This window comes from Oryx dammah, unplaced genomic scaffold (genome assembly GCF_014754425.2).
Source record: "Oryx dammah isolate SB20612 unplaced genomic scaffold, SCBI_Odam_1.1 HiC_scaffold_13, whole genome shotgun sequence".
Taxonomy (NCBI): domain Eukaryota; kingdom Metazoa; phylum Chordata; class Mammalia; order Artiodactyla; family Bovidae; genus Oryx; species Oryx dammah.
Genome location: NW_024070197.1, coordinates 60,211,537 through 60,228,797, shown reverse-complemented (window position 1 = coordinate 60,228,797; position 17,261 = coordinate 60,211,537). Strand labels below are relative to the sequence as shown.

Below are 17,261 nucleotides of genomic sequence, written 5' to 3'. Positions count from 1 at the left end.
AACATGTGTATGATTGCTGTCATCTTGTTGCCCAGAGCTTGAAATTCCATTCCTACATCCTCACTGCTTCCCTACAATAACAAAATGGCATTTCTCCCATCTCAACTAAAGAGTATGGGGAGCTTTATGGAAATGATGGTGCAGGAGAAAGGGATTCAGTAAATCTGCATTTGATGTCCTTAGGAAATGTATGTATGAAAATGGCCAGAATCAACACAGAAGAAGGTTTGAGAAGTGAATTACAATACAGAAACCAAACAGGTTTCAAATTGTTCTCTGGGAGCACACAAGTGAGGCAGAAAAGAATCACACTGCAAAGCCTTTGAAAGCTAAATTCATAGCTGAGCCACAGTGCCTAAAAGTAGGCCAGAAGGTGTGCTCCAAACTCAAACAGGTTGGTCACTTACTACAATGGAAGATTTTCAAAGGAACCATGTCCAAACAGAAAAAACAAACTCATAAAAAGAGAGACCAGATTTATGGTTACCAGAGATAGGCATTGGGGGAAGGGGAAATTGGAAGAAGGCGGTCAAAAGCACAAACTTCCAGTTATAAGACAAACACCTGAGATATGATGTACAATATGAGCAAATATGATTACCACTATTGCCGGGAGCCAGCGTGAGGAACTCCGCCCATGGCAAAGGTCATGAAGAAGGAGGCTTCGGGATATGCAAAGGCGGGATCGAGCCTCAGGAAACCCTCTGTTCTCAAGCATCTACCCCCCAAACCAGAGTCTGTTTTATGCTCTCACCTACACCTCTGACTTTACGGGGGGCTCTCCCCCATCACCATTTCTCTCAGAGAAGGAGTTAACTTGCAGCTCCAGTTAATAAAAATTCCTGGGCGTGACAAGAGTGTTTCAACTTACAAACTCCTCTGAAGTTTCTCTAGCCTGCCTGAGCGGGTTCGTCCGGCCACATGTGATTGTTTACAGCCTCCCAACCGTGAGAGGCATGAGATGCTTTAAAGCTTTCTAAATACAGACTCTTTTGAGAAGTTACAAAATTATTAGTATAGTATAGTGGGTTGATTAGAAATTATATTGGTGAAGGGTTATTCATTTGTTGAGCCAATATTTGCTACTAAATCTCCATATTCCCTGCCCTTATAATGAATATAACTAGCATATAGGAGAAATAAGTGTTAACCTTTAAGATTAATCATGTAAAACTTTAGGCTAAGTAAATTCCTTTCTTAGTTGTAACCCACTACATCCTCACCCTATAGGAATGCAACTTTATCTGGTACCTTCAGAGGGTGGTGCCTGGCTTAAGAAGAAACACCCTTGGAAAAAATAAGTTTCTTGGTTATCAGAAAGAAAGGATCATAAAATGTCAGCAGGCCTCATGGCCAGAAGATGATGTAAAACCCATAAGACCTTTTTGTATACATTTATGTGAAGCACCTGATTTTGATAAAGGTCAGGACTGCTGACCCCCGTGTGACTTTAAAATTTCCATTCATCCCTATGTATAACGAAAAGTATATAAGCAAACCTGAAAAATAAAGAAATGGGATCAGTTTCTGGAAAGACTGATTCCCCCGTGTCATTCTTTCCCCTTCTGGCTGGATTCCCATCTGGAATGTGGGGACTCACCAAGCCTAATTCTGCCTGGGCTTCTAAGATCGGACCGGGGAGGCCTCAGTGCCTCCTCTCCTTCAGGAGAATGGAAAGACTCCTGTGGCCTACGTAGGTGGTGATTGGTATTCCACGTAAACCAAGTTATTCAGCCTCTTTTTCTCCACTAATTTTCCTACTACCCTATCCGTTTCTAATCTCTCTATATATCTGTAATTAAATAAGTTTTTTCCTAGGATGCCGATTCTGTCTCCCCTTCGAATTACCCTGGATCCACCGGGGCTGGACCCTGGCACACTATTAAATACAGTGTTTATATATGTTATATATTAAGGTTGTTGCAAAAGTAAACCTTAAGAATTCTCATCACAAGGGAAATTCTTTTTCTATTTCTTTAATTTTGTCTACATGAAATGATGGATGTTTACTAAAGTCATTTTGGTAATCACTTCATGATGCATGTAAGTCAAATAATTATGCTATACCTCTTAAACTTATACTGTGCATGTGTGCTAAATCACTTGTCATGTCTGACTATTTGCGACCCTATGAACTGTATCCCACCAGGCTCCTCTGTCCATGGGATTCTCCAGGCAAAAATACTGGAGTGGATTGCCATTTCCTCCTCCAGGGGATCTTCCTGACCCAGGGATTAAACCCTCATCTCAGGCATCTCCTGCACTGGCAGGCAGATTCTTTACCACTAGCACCACCTGGGAAGCCTTTATACTGTGCTATGCATCAATTATATCTCAATACGATTGGAAGGAAAAAATAAAGCAAATTCAGCACAGTAAAATAAATAAAACCATGTCATGTAATATTCAACACGTCCATGACACAGTCTAAAATAGCATAGCACAGGAGTGGACATGTGTGTATCTGTGGCTGATTTATGCTGATGTATGGCAGAAACCAATACAATGTTGGAAAGCAATTATCCTGCAATTTAAAATAAATATATTAAAAATAAGTAAATCAATAAACTAGCATAGTCACAATCTCTCTTGATGACCCAGAGTGTGACTTGTTGCTGCTCCCAGCTAGAACACTTTCCCAAAAATTCCTGCTGCATATATTCAGTCTTAATTCCTTATGGTTCAGAAAGGTTTGTGGGAACAGAAGTCCTATCCTGGAGCCACCCTGGTGTGTGCAGATACCCACAGAAAAGAACACACTGTGGTTTCCAGGTAGTCTGTTCCAGAGGCTCAGGGCACCTTGGGGCAGGTTTAGAAGGGATAGGGCTGATCAGTCCTGGGAGGCTCATTAAGAATAATGTGCAGGGAGGGGGACCTTTGGTCCTGGGAAGATGGGTGGGGAACAATTTTGAGGAATTCCAAGGGTTAGCAGTAGGAGTCTGGACAACGGTCAACTTACCCTAGATGAGGAACTAGGGCAAGTGCCTCCTGAGAAGTTCAATTTCTCCTGCAATGTTCACTTTTGGATGTAAAGAGTTAGCCTCCTTAAAAGTCACACAAATGAACTGAAATAGTCTTTCACTTGTCTTGATCATCTGTAATTAAAAAAAAAAAAAACAGGACTGAGGCATGGGCTTGAAGAGTATGGAATGTTTTACATGGCTCGAGGTGCTATAATGAAACAGCACAGACTGGGTGGCTTAAACAGCAGGCATTTATTTCTCACAGTGATGCAGCCTGGGAAGTCCAAAATCAAGGTGATGACAGATTTGGTTTCTGGTGAGGACTCACTTCCTGGCTTGCAGACCACTGCCTTTCTTTCTGTATTCTCACATGGTGGAGAGAGAGCAAGCTCTCTGGTATCCTCTTAGGAGGCCACTAATTCCATCAGGAAGACCCATCCTTATAGCTGTCTAAACCTAATTACTTCCCAAAGGCCCCCATCTCCAAATACCATCATGCTGGGGGTTAAGGCTTCGACAGACAGATTTGGGTGTATGTTATAATTCAATTGATAGCAGGTGGGCAGAATAATGCTCCCTACAAAGATGTCTGTGTTCTAACCCCTGGAATCTGTGAATATGGTACCTTACATAGCAAAAGGGGCTGGCTTTGTTGGTGTGATTAAATTTAATGAGACTGAGTTGGGGAGGTTCTTCTGGATTATCTCTGTAGGCCCAATTTCATTGTGTAGATCTTGAAGAGTAGAGAACCTTTCCTGGTTCTCAGTCAGAAAAGTCAATGTGGCTACAAAGTAGTAGTCAGGGAGATGAAACACTGCCAGCTGTGCAGCTGAAGGCAGGGGATCATGAAGCAAGGATTATAGGAAGATCACAGAAGCTAGGAAAAAAAAAAAAAAACAAGAAAACAGGGTCTCCTCCAAAACCTCCAGAAAAGAACACCAAATGATATCTTGATTTGTAGCCTGATGAATGAAATCCATGTTGAATTTCTAACCTACAGAACTGTAATAAGAAAACTCTGTATTGTTTTAAGCTACGAAAGTTGTGGTAAATTGTTAAAGCAGGAACAGGTGATTAGTACAGGGAATTTGTGGGAGCCCGGAGTCTTACTATTTCAAGAGAATTTGTTCTGCTCCAGGAATTCACCCAAACCCATTCACTCAGAGCTGTTTTTTAAAGCCCTTGTATTTTGGTGGGGGCATGGAGGTGGGATAAGTTCATTTGTTTAAATGTTGAATTCATGAACCATCCAGTCTCATGGAAGGGACTCAGCTACTGATGCAGCCACACATTAGGTCTTGGCAAGGCCCTGGCTAGATCTTGTGGAAGGTCACACAAAGATCTAAGGTCAGTTATGAAACTCTCAGGTCCTCCACTGGGCCAATTATCTGCAACAATAACGGCTTCATTTTCATCCTAAGAATGACCAAGAGCTGTCAGGCCCTCATCGGAAGGTCAAGCACAAGTCAAGGCTTAATACTCATGACTCCTACCCCAAACTACAGGGCTGGCCATACCTGAGCCATTAGCAAGGCCAGTCCACGCCTGGTCATCGGACGGGGAGAGAAGCAGGTTTTCTCTTACCTAAGCCTCTGAGGCCTTGACTAGCTCATCTGGTCTGCACTATGGCTTGCTGGCTTCCTAAAAGGTCTCAGGTCCCCCTGACCCTGAAGACACTATGTGCAGGAGTCACAGGAGAGCACAAGTCCAGCAAGGAGACGAGCAGGTGGAATCAAGGACTGAAGAGCCTAAGCTACTCCATCTTGTAAAAGAGCTCCGTTTTGCAAAGGTATCGGGCAAATAGACTTAGACTTTGGATATTGCCTAAACTTGCCCCATTGTGCACGAGCCAATCAGCCTTTAGGTTAAACCTCCTCACGTTAAGTTCAAGAATTTGTGATTTACCTCGGAACTAATGATTTACCTTTGTGATTTACCTTGGAAGTAATGATTTACCGTGGAAGTAAAAATACCAATCAGAAATCCACACACAACCCTACAGAAGAGGGTAACCAATCAGTAGTCCTTCAGCCTGAACACCCAGTTTGTTACCCTTTCACCTGAATATTCCCTATATAAGCAATGTAACCCAAAACTCGGGGCTCCTCTCCTTAGCCGCTGCGTCGGTAACGGTGGGAGCCCCAGCTCGAGCTTGGTAATAAAAACTCTCTTGCTTTTGCATCGGATACTGGCTCCCTGGTGGTCATTGGGAGATTTCGCGACTTGGGCATAACAGGACTTAGTGAGAGGGCAATTAGGTGTCAGAAAGCAGTTACCACGTCTTCATAAATTGTGGATACACACTGGTCGTAACCAGACCATTAGCTTCTTCCCATAGGAAGGCTCAGGAACAAGCAAGCATTTGGCTGGAGAACACAAGCAGGTCAGGCACTGGTGGCCCTGTTCTCCTCCAGGGCTTTCCTCCTGGGCCGTGACCCCAGGTCATTACCATTCCCAAAGCCCTTCTCTGTACACAGCAGGTTGATCACTCTCTTCAGAATTAAATCCATTTGATCAGGCACACCCCTGGTTCTCTCAAAGTCCCCAGGGTGTTTTGAAGGAGACAGGGCTTGGCAGCCTAGCTCCTCTAGTCTGCCAGTATTACTCCTGAACTCCCAATGTGAGCGCTTCCTGTTTTGAGCAGTGTGGTCCCCACAGAGGTGCTCTGAGAACAGGAAACCAGGAAGAGGGAAATTGGGCCATTCAGAGGAAAGCCAGATTCTAGACTGGAGGAGGAAATAGGCAACACAGGGCATTCTCCCCACGCGTCATGCCCTTCTCTACAGACTTGTCCATTACTCCATAAGCCATAGCCCTGCCCCTGACTTGGATGGGGAGCCAAGCTTACAGGCCCATCAGAGAAAAAGGGTCAAGCTGCCAAAGGCATCTATGAGCCACAACCCTACTATTCACAGACTCACATTCCAAGACCATCTCTGGTATGTGGCTAAGACCTTGTGGGATTTAACAGTCAAACATAACACTCAACACTCCAAACAGGCCAGACACTCCCCCTGCCTCCCTCTCATAGATGATTCCTGGGTTCCACAGTCTTTAAGAGAGGTTCACAAGACATAAGAAGTCTTCTTACCCCAGCGCATTCTGCTTCTGGTGAGGTTTTATATGAGTAGAGACACAAACTGTACTTGAGACTGAGGAAAAAACAGGGCCAGGAGTCTGACTTGTGGGCGAGGAAGAATTCAAACAGTAAAGTAAGTGGAATGAAGAGGGGGAGGGGAGATGACAATCGGGGTACCTATTTACCCTGTCATTGCTGATTTATGAACATTGTAAGCATACAACTCCATGAACTGTAATAAAAGTAGTGCCCAAATGCAGATAGGAATTCATGTGCTTGATGAGCTTTGAGGGCTTTGAGGAGGAGTGATGGGATTAGCAAGAATCTGTCTGGGATGACTGGTGAGCCTGGGAGTCCTAAGGTGTTTGGGAGTGTTAATGGGCTTGGGGAGTTACATGAGTGAGTGTGAGAGTGTATATGTGTGTGTGTGTTAGTTGCTCAGTGGTGTAAGACTTGGAGACCCATGGACTGTAGTCTGCTAGGCTCCTCTGCCCATGAGATTCTCCAGGCAAGAATACTGGAGTGGGTTGCCATTCCCTTCCCCAGGGGATCTTCCTGACCCAGGCATCGAACCCAAATCTGCTGCACTAAAGGCAGATTCTTTATCATCTGAGCCACCAGGAAGCCCTCATAAGCCTAGAGATGAGGACAACTCACTAGTCAGGTGATGTGGAGTGACGGGCAGGAGGCTCTCGCTTTGGAGTTTCATTGACAGTGACCAGGTAGAGAGGGCAGCAGGAGCTGGTCATGGATAAGTGACTGAACTCAATGTTTTCAGACAAATGGGGCTTCTTCACAGGACAGGAATTCAGGGAAGCAGCAACCCGTGTCTGTTTTGGAAATCTGTCTCTGAAGTTCAAAAGACAACAAAGTCTCTGCTCTCCATTACAGGAGGCTACCCCAAACAGAGAAACAAAGTAAATCAAATGTTTGAGAAGAGGAAACAGAGTCTTGGTTCTTGGGGAAGTAACAGGACAGAGAGATGGAGACAGGATGAGAGTGAGGCGGAAGGGAAAGGGAAGAAAAAACAGACAACAGATCACACAGAGAAGGGCAGTGGGATCAGAAAGCAGAGTGGGAACAGGAACAGGCATTGAGGAGGAGGAAGGAGCACAGGGTCAGGGAGCGAAGGCGGGAAAGAGAGAACGCAGAGAACAAGGACCACGGAGAATCAGCAGGGAACACGGAGGGAAGGAGAATCAGCAGGGAACACCGAGGGAAAGCAAGCCACAGTCCTGGAGCCACAGGCTCAGCTTTGGGGCTGATCGTGATGCAGTTCTATCCTCCCTGCAGTCTACTAGGAAGCCTGGTATTGCTCAAAAAGCCATAGCCCTGCCCCTGACTTCGTGGCAAGAAAACTGGAGTGCGTAGCCATTTCCTGGAGGATGGCCTCTAGGGGATCTTCCCCACCCAGGGATTGAACCCAGGTCTACTGCAAGCAGATTCTTTACCGTCTCAGCCACCAGCAGAGCCCAAGTACAAAGATTCAGATAACTTGCTATAACTTTGGGGAAGCACACGGCACACTATCAGAGCCAGAACGAGTCCAGATGCCTCTGTAAAAGGACACACTGTAATTCACAGAGGCCAGTTCTAGAAGCTCAGAGGACGCTCAGGCAGGTAAATAATCCCCTAGGACTCCTAGTTCTGCAGCTCAGGGTCCTGGGGACAACACAGAGGGCATTAGACCCTACATGGGAGGTTCCGTGCGACCAGACCCATGATGGGCCCCAACTAGAGAGAGTTGTGCAGGACAAGGAGATCGGCATGGGTCCCAAAGCCCACGTGAGGAAATATCTGCTTGGGGCTCTGGCCTCAACGGCTGTTGTCAAAAAGACGCAGCTAATTAGAAGATAGTAAATGTCTTCCCAAAGCTTTTGATCATCTAGGAGAAGAAAGGCATGAAATGGTACAGAGTGGCTTCTGTGGGAAGAGAGGAGTCTTGCTATTTCAACAGAACCAGGAGACGGGGGTGAATGGGGGGATAGAGTGTTGTGGGGCTGCAAGTGGGAGGAAACACTGAAGGATCTATCTTTCTAATGAAGAACTCATGAAGTGGGTTTCATCAGTGACCTTGCTGGCATCGCCACCAACACTGTACCATTATTATGCGGGTGACGCAGAGATCCTAGAGGCTTTAACAAGTTTCCGTAAGGCACAGCATCCCAGAGAATGGAGCCAGATCCTAGAACAAAATCAATGATGTTTACCTTCTGACTGAAGAGTCTGGCTGGATGTTTATCTCCCAGCTTTAGGTCAGGTGACCGACTTTGCATCACGCACCCAGCCCTTACCTCAGGTTTCTGGCTTTATTTCCGGTGCCCCCAGCTTTACTTCACGTTCCCATCTTTGGTTCACACCCTAGGCTAAACAGCTGCTTGCCGGGCTTTATGGAACACACCTGGAACTGTGATGGTCCCAAGGCTTTTCACCTCAGTTTCCTGGCATTTACCTCACGTAGACCTGCTTTAAGTCATCTTGCTGTGCTTATGGCACCTGACCTTTCCCAGGGTTCACGTCACTCTTGAATGCTTTACGGCACTGTTGAAGCTTCATTTACATCATTCCCCATCTTTACATTACTTGGCCCAGCTTTACCTTTGTCTATACCAATTTCCAGCTTTGCATCTGCAGACCTTGCTTTACCTCACCTGACCCTGCTTCAGGGTATTTCCCAACTGGCCTGATCTCAGGTTTTTGGACTTTTCAGCCAGTGATCTGGCTTTCTCTCTCCTATTCTAAAATATTCTGACCCTGCTTTTCGCCAGGAGCCTGGCTTTATCTCATGTGCCCTACTTTATACCAGGACTTATTATAGGGAAGAAAGGAAGAATGAATCTGACTTCAAATGACATTTGTTTCTTTGCTTTTTTAAAAAAAAATATTTATTTACTTTTGGCTGCACTCATTTCTTGTTGCTGCACACAGGCTTTCTCTAGTTGCAGCAAGCAGGGGCTACTCTTCCTTGAAGTGCACAGGCACCTCATTGCTGTGGCTTCTCTTGTTGCAGAGCACACGGGTTGCAGTAGCTGTGGTGCAGGGATTAGTTGCCCTGAGGTGTGTGTCATCTTCCCCTGGCCAGGGATCGAACTGTCCCCTGCATTGGTAGATGGAGTCTTAACCACTGGACCCCTGGGGAAACCTTGTTTCTTTTAACTTTTCTTTCTACTGTTTTTACAAGGTAGTCACTAAAGGAATGTCGCCTATTGCCGAAAATATTCATAATGGCCTATCTCCAACCCTGTTCCCCCATGCCTGAATGTTAAACTAAAATACCTTCGTTAAGCTCCCAGGAAACGTCCTGAACCAGCCCACCTGTGACTAGCTACATGAAAGAAAAAATTAACACATCCCCTCCCACAGTCTGGCCGAAAACACATCTTTGCAACAACTCATGGTCTTTTTATCCTCACCTCACCTTTCTTTGTTCTCTAAAAGAAACTAGCTTCCAGGCCCTGGTAAGATGCTTTTCTAGGACACTGGCTCACCATCTTCTCAGAATCCCGGCATTATGAACAAAGTCCTCATTCCACGCCCCAACACCTGGCTCCTGATTTATTGGCCTATCGTGTGGAAAAGAGAATGAGCTTGGAGCTGGGCAGTTTCCCTTGTGCTGCTATTCCATGGGAAGCATTACTCCAAATGGCCAACCAGCTGGATTTCTATGGATGCACAATCCATTCTCTTAAGATGTGCTTAACTGGAGAGACCATAACTTTGCTTACTGAGCAGACCCTGCATGGCTGAACGTTTTATTTCTGTCTTTGCCACTCAACCTCCCAATGGGTGGACATTCATACTTTCTTGAATAGAAAGCTTGTATGTATTAGTCTCTCAATCTTACCTGACTCTTTGTAACCCTACGACCCTATGGATTGTAACCCGCCAGACTACTCTGTCCTTGGAATTCTCCTGGCAAAAATACTGGACTGCATTGTTATTCCCTTCTTCAGGGGTAGGATGCTTCCCGGGGACAAATAGTTAAATAGTTCAGTCGCTCAGTGGTGTCCAACTCTTTGCAACCCCATGCACTGCAGCACACCAGGCTTCCCTATCCATCACCAACTCCTGAAGCTTGCTGAAACTCACGTCCATCATCTCCTCCTCTGTCATCCCCCTCTCCCGCCTTCAATCTTTCCCAGCATCAGGGTCTTTTCCAAAGAGTCAGTTCTTCACAGCAAGTGGCCAAAGTATTGGCGTTAAGCTTCAGCATCACTCCTTCCAATGAACACCCAGGGCTGATCTCCTTTAGGATGGACTGGTTGGATCTTCTTGCAGTCAAGGGACTCTCAAGAGTCTTCTCCAACACCACAGTTCAAAAGCATCAATTCCTCGTGATAAATGGAGGATAAATGGAGGATGGCTTTTGACAAGGCTACAGAGGAAGGCTTCCCTGGTGGCTCAGACAGTGAAGCGTCTGCCTGCAATGTGGGAGACCTGGGTTCAACTCCTGGGTCAGAAAGATCCCCTGAAGAAGGAAATGACAACTCAATCCAGTACTCTTTTTTTTTATTTTAATTTATTTAATTGGAGGCTAATTACTTTACAATATTGTGGTGGTTTTTGCCATACATTGACATGAATCAGCCATGGGTGTACCTGTGTTCCCCATCCTGAACCCCCCTCCCACCTCCCTCTCCATCCCATCCCTCAGGGTCATCCCAGTGCACCAGCCCTGAGCACTCTGTCTCATGCTTTGAACCTGGACTGATGACCTGTTTCACATATGGTAATATACATGTTTCAATGCTATTCTCCCAAATCATCCCACGCTCACCTTCTCCCACAGAGTCCAAAAGACTGTTCTTTACATCTGTGTCTCTTTTGCTGTCTCACATATAGGGTCATCGTTACCATCGTTCTAAATTCCATATATATGCATTCATATATTGTATTGGTGTTTTTCTTTCTGACTTACTTCACTCTGTATAATAGGCTCCAGTTTCATCCACCTCATTAGAACTGATTCAAACAAATCCAGTTTTCAATAGAACTGGAAAATTCCATGGACTGAGGAGCCTGGCAGGCTACAGTCCTGGGGTCAGAAAGAGTTGGATACTACTGAGCGACTTCACTTTCACTTTTCACAGAGGAAGCACACCAGCTCCATCTAGTGTGCTTCTGAAGATCCATCTTCAGAAGCAAATCTGGCAGTTTCTATTGCTGAGCCTAGGGGCTTTCCAGATGGCTCACTGGTTGAATCCACCTGCCACTGTTGGAGACTTGGGTTCGACCTCTGGGTCAGAAGTCCCTCTGAAGGAGGAACTGGAAACCCACCCCAGGCCTTGCCTGGAAAATTCTATGGATAAAGGAGCCTGGTGGGCTACAGTACATGGGGTCCGAAAGAATCAGACATGACTGAGTACAACACAACAGAATTGCTGAGCGTAACTAGGATCCTAATAATGGAGGCCTAACACACCCAGAACATTATAGAAAGTGTATCTTAGCAGGTCCTAGGCAAAAGAGCTTAAACAAAATTCAGGAGATACAACAACAACTTAATGAGGCTCCATCAGAGTTATGGCTCAATCGGTAAAGAATCCGCCTGCAATGCAGGAGACACAGGAGATGCAGATTCGATCCCTGGGTTGGGAAGATCCTCTGGAGGAGGGAAGGCAACCCGTCCAGTATTCTTACCTGGGAAATCTCATGACCAGAGGATTCTGGTGGGCTACAGTCCATGAGGTAGCAAAAAATCAGACACGACTGAGCATACACACAAACACACGCACATAAGCACACAAAGTCAAAGAATTTATCAAGCTCATAGGCACTATAGGAACACAGACCCTGAGGCCCCCGAGAATATCAGGACAGTAAATATGACCTTCATTGAACAAACTATCCCAGATATAAGAAGAAAATTACAAAATTCAGATGGTGCATTTGGAATGAACACTTCTCAATTGGTAGATGTTGCTTTTAACATGTTCAACAACAGGGAACAATGACAGAAGAAAGAAGACGCAAAGTGGAACACCACTTTCCTGGCAGCAGTGTTGGATTCCTGGAAAGCGCATAACCCGAAGAGAGGTAAGTCACCACTGGGGAAGGAATGATGTGTTTACTGTAAGCAGGAAAGACACTGGAAAAAAGATTCAGTTCAGTTCAGTTCAGTAACTCAGTCGTGTCCGACTCTTTGCGACCCCATGAATCGCAGCACACCGGGCCTCCCTGTCCATCACCAACTCCCGGAGTTCACTCAGACTCACGTCCATCGAGTCAGTGATGCCATCCAGCCATCTCATCCTCGGTCGTCCCCTTCTCCTCCTGCCCCCAATCCCTCCCAGCATCAGAGTCTTTTCCAATGAGTCAACTCTTCTCATGAGGTGGCCAAAGTACAGGAGTTTCAGCTTTAGCATCATTCCTTCCAAAGAAATCCCAGGGCTGATCTCCTTCGGAATGGATGGGTTGGATCTCCTTGCAGTCCAAGGGACTCTCAAGAGTCTTCTCTAACACCACAGTTAAAAACATCAATTCTTCGGCGCTCAGCCTTCTTCACAGCCCAACTCTCACATCCATACATGACCACAAGAAAAACCATAACCTTGACTAGACGGACCTTAGTTGGCAAAGTAATGTCTCTGCTTTTGAATATGCTATCTAGGTTGGTCATAACTTTCCTTTCAAGGAGTAAGCGTCTTTTAATTTCATGGCTGTAGTCACCACCTGCAGTGATTTTGGAGCCCAAAAAAATAAAGTCTGACACTGTTTCCACTGTTTCCCCATCTATTTCCCATGAAGTGATGGGACCGGATGCCATGATCTTCATTTTCTGAATGTTGAGCTTTAAGCCAACTTTTCACTCTCCATTTTCACTTTCATCAAGAGGTTTTTTAGTTCCTCTTCACTTTCTGCCATAAGGGTGGTGTCATCTGCATATCCGAGGTTACTGATATTTCTCCTGGCAATCTTGATTCCAGCTTGTGTTTCTTCCAGCCCAGCGTTTCTCATGATGTACTCTGCATAGAAGTTAAATAAGCAGGGTGACAATATACAGCCTTGACATGCTCCTTTTCCTATTTGGAACCAGTCTGTTGTTATTGCCCTGGGCTAAAACATAGGATTGCCAACATCTGCTGGATCATTGAAAAAGCAAGAGAGTTCCAGAGAAACATCTATTTCTGCTTTATTGACTATGCCAAAGCCTTTGACTGTGTGGATCACAAGAAACTGGGGAAAATTCTGAAAGAAATGGGAATAACAAGACCACCTGAACTGCCTCTTGAGAAATCTGTATGCAGGTCAGGAAACAACAGTTAGAACTGGGCATGGAACAACAGACTGGTTCCAAATAGGAAAAGGAGTACGTCAAGGCTGTGTCAGACTATTTTGGGGGGCTCCAAAATCACTGCAGATGGTGACTACAGCCATGAAATTAAAAGACGCTTACTCCTTGAAAGGAAAGTTATGACCAACCTAGATAGCATATTCAAAAGCAGAGACATTACTTTGCTGACTAAGGTTCATCTACTCAAGGCTATGGTTTTTCCTGCGGTCATGTATGGATGTGAGAGTTGGACTGTGAACAAAGCTGAGCGCCGAAGAATTGATGTTTTTAACTGTGGTGTTGGACAAGACTCTTGAGAGTCCCTTGGACTGCAAGGAGATCCAACCAGTCCATTCTAAAGGAGATCAGCCCTGGGATTTCTTTGGAAGGATTGATGCTAAAGCTGAAACTCCAGTATTTTGGCCACCTCATGCGAAGAGTTGACTCAGTGGAAAAGACCCTGATGCTGGGAGGGATTGTGGGCAGGAGGAGAAGGGGATGACAGAGGATGAGATGGCTGGATGGCATCACCGACTCAATGGACATGAGTTTGAGTAGACTCTGGGAGTTGGTGATGGACAGGGAGGCCTGGCACGCTGCGATTCATAGGGTCACAAAGAGTCAGACACGACTGAGCGACTGAACTAAACTGAACTGAAAACATAGAGGAAGCCAGGAGCCTCTTGTATGGTAGAAAGAGAGGAACACTCAAGGTAAATGCAGAGATCTAGGGGGCTCCGTTTAACTAGAGGCATGCATGCATGCATGCAATTCCAATTTCCCCATAGGAGCTCCGGGCTCCTTTGACCGTGGGGAACAAGTTGATTGACTTACTAATAGATACGGGCACAACATTCTGTGGTAAGCACCAAACCGACACAGAAAACATCTCAATTCACCCCAGTTACAGGAGTCCCTGAAGAAGCACAAAATCATTTGTTCTTAAAATCTCCAGAATGTCAACTAGTGGACCCCACCCTGAAACAAAGTTTCTTATGATATGCCAGGGTGTTCAATCCCTCTTTGGGGACAGAATCTCCTTCGCAAGTTTAAAGTTCGAGTAACATTTTTGCCAGAACAGCTTGACATCAGGGGCCCACCCACCACAGCATGCTTTGAGCCTACAGATGGCGCTCATGGAAACCTCAGAAAAGGAGTTGGAGCTCTTTCTCCCCTGAGCTATTTGCTTTTACGTGGCAGGACCCAGAAACACAGGTAGTTCAACAGTGTGCTTGGATGGACCTCCATCAAGGATTTAAGAATTCCCCTACTGGAAGCAGCTCTTTGCAGGAAACTGCCCTCAGGAGGAAGCCCCTGTCCGCGTCACCTTAGCAAAGCTATATTGTAATTCACTTTTAAACCAGGGACTCCCATGTTCTCAACTCCAACCCAAGCACACTTTTCAAATCTTGTAATCTCACAATACCTTGCCTAACTTGTTGGTTCTTTCCATGGATCAAAGCAGTAGACATGAAGAATAAGTAGTTAACAGGTGACCAGATCTCTTCTCTAGCTTCCCCTTCAGTAGCCTGAACACACTGCGTGAACAAGAGTAACGTGTAGGGGAAGATCATGAGGAGTCCACAAGCCTGCACACAGTGGAGGACGGCCACGACTCTCACTCCCCACCTCAGAGATGAACTGAGATTATTTCCGTTTCCCTTTCAAAACTTTCAGGGCTGAAGAGAATCTTCAGAAGTGGCTTTCCGGGACGCTGAGTCCACCTTCTCCCCAGATTGCTGCCATTCTGATTCAAAGCATCTTTTCTCTGGGCATTGATTTTGTAAGGAGTGAACAGCAGGACCCGATTCACTGGGTATCACTACTTTGGGGAAACCTTGGCTAGGGACCTTAGAAACTTAATATTAGACAAAGGATTCTTACTCTAATATGTGGACAGTTTGCTCACAGCGAGCTCTGCTGCTGCTGCTAAGTCACATCAGTCGAGTCCGACTCTGTGCGACCCCATAGACGGAAGCCCACCAGGCTCCCCCGTCACTGGGATTCTCCAGGCAAGAATACTGGAGTGGGTTGCCATTTCCTTCCCCAATGCATAAAAGTGAAAAGTCAAAGTGAAGTTGCTCAGTCGTGTCTGACTCTTAGTGACCCCATGGACTGCAGCCCACCAGGCTCCTCCATCCATGGGATTTTCCAGGCAAGAGTACTGGAGTGGGGTGCCATTGCCTTCTCCGCACAGCGAGCTCTACATATGAGAAAAGTCTACAAAATACCATCAGAACTCTGAACTATTTGGCCAATTCTGGATATAAGGTCTCCCAGAAAGAGGCTCAGACATGTCAGCAACAAGTCACCTATCCAGGCTTTTTCCTTTCCTAAGGACAGTGGGATGTTTTGCCCAATAGACAACAGGCAGTTCAGACTTAAGAACACCCAAGACCCACAGGCACCTGAGGGTCTTCCTGAGAATGGCAGGGTTCTGTCACATCTGGATCCCAAACTATGGGCTCAGAGGAAAACTCTTCTAGGAGGCTTTAAAGGGACATGATCTTGAGTCCCTTACTTAGACTAACGAGTACCAGACAGCCTTTGAAACAATAAAAACAAAGTTAGCCTCAGCCTAACCTTTCAAATTGTATGTCCAGGAGAGACAAGGCCTGAGTCTGGGGGGGGGGGGGTGTTAATTCAAGCTCTGGGGAATGACCCCCTGCCTACTTTTCAAAACAACTAGTATAGATTGTTAAGGGGTGGCTCCCTTTCCTTCCAGCTGTAGCAGCTACAAATGACAGGCTTCAGGAAGCTGAGAAGTTTAGCCTGGGGCAATCCACCACCGTGTATGTCCCTCCTCAAATCTTTTCTTTACTGGAACAAAGAGGGAGCTATTGGCTGACTTCTGAGAGAATTCAGGAGTATTCTCTTAGACAATCCTAACTTAAGACTTCAGGTCACTTCAGCCTGAAATCCAGCCATTGTTCCATTGTTCACACCCCTCAATGCACAACTGCCTACAGGTCATTGAGCTAGTGTACTGTAGCAGATGGAACTTAAGGGACCAACCCTCCACTGAGCCTCATGTTGGACTGATCACCGATGGAAGCAGCTTCATGGACCAGAAATCATTGCTCTGACAAGATCCCTACTAAGCACTGAAGACAGGGAGTAAATATACGGACTTTCACTATGCATTCTCCCTGGTGCACACTCACGGGCAATCTGGAAAGAATAGGGTCTCCTCAGTCAAACCGTCAAGACAGAAAGCATGCTTCTGAAATCCTGTCATTATTGGAAACGGTCCATAAGCCCTCCCAAGTGGCCATAAGGCCACCAAAAGGGTGAAACTCATACAACAGAGGGTGAATGGTTAGCTGCCCAAGCTGCAAAAAAGCCAGCAAAGAAGGTGATGATCAAGCCTTGCTGGAGTCAAGGAGGAATCAGGAGCCTGCCAAAGGCACGCCCACAAGCGCCCCGGATAGGCCTGGGCTCCTAACCTGCATAGTCTCGCCCACAGAGACCCATCCTCGGAAGTGAGGTCAGCTCCGCCTTTCGCGCGTTTGGGCAGGGCCTGGTCAGCCTACACATTGCCTTTGCAAACTCACCCCTCTGCGCCATAAGCTTCCCTTTTTCCAGAGGCCGCCAAGCCCTTAGGCTGCCTGAATCCCCAGACACCCACAAAAACTTCCTGCCTCTGAGAGGCCCGCCTCTCGCCTTGGCAACCGAATTCTTAAGTTGGCCAGCCTGCGCACGGTACTCCGATTGCGGGCGGCCCTTGTCCGTCAAGCATTTTCTCTCTGTCCAGTGTCCACTCCACCTTCCTGCCCCTGCCTTTCCTGGAGGATAACGGAGGATGAAGTTTCCTCCGTTCTGGCGAGTCCCACCTATCAAGACAAAGCTGCGAGCTTCCTCCAGGGCGGAGAGGAATAGGCCCCAGCCTGCCATTGGGTCCGGAGAAATGTCAGTCAAGGGATGGGCGGGTCCAACAGCGACATGA

General features: G+C 46.3%; 1 long non-coding RNA gene across 3 annotated transcripts; it reads right to left on the bottom strand.

Moving 5' to 3' along the window:
• Nucleotides 1–10,309: 10,309 nt before the first annotated feature.
• LOC120872833 lies at nucleotides 10,310–17,142 on the bottom strand. Of its 3 annotated transcripts, none has more exons than XR_005723353.1 (3): nucleotides 16,870–17,142; nucleotides 14,742–14,853; nucleotides 10,310–10,463 (listed from the first exon to the last, which is right to left on the bottom strand). It is a non-coding gene; the product is annotated as an uncharacterized LOC120872833 (long non-coding RNA). The 3 variants fall into 3 exon arrangements; XR_005723354.1 differs by lacking the exon at nucleotides 10,310–10,463 and adding an exon at nucleotides 11,782–12,130; XR_005723352.1 differs by lacking the exon at nucleotides 10,310–10,463 and adding an exon at nucleotides 11,782–12,052.
• Nucleotides 17,143–17,261: the final 119 nt, after the last annotated feature.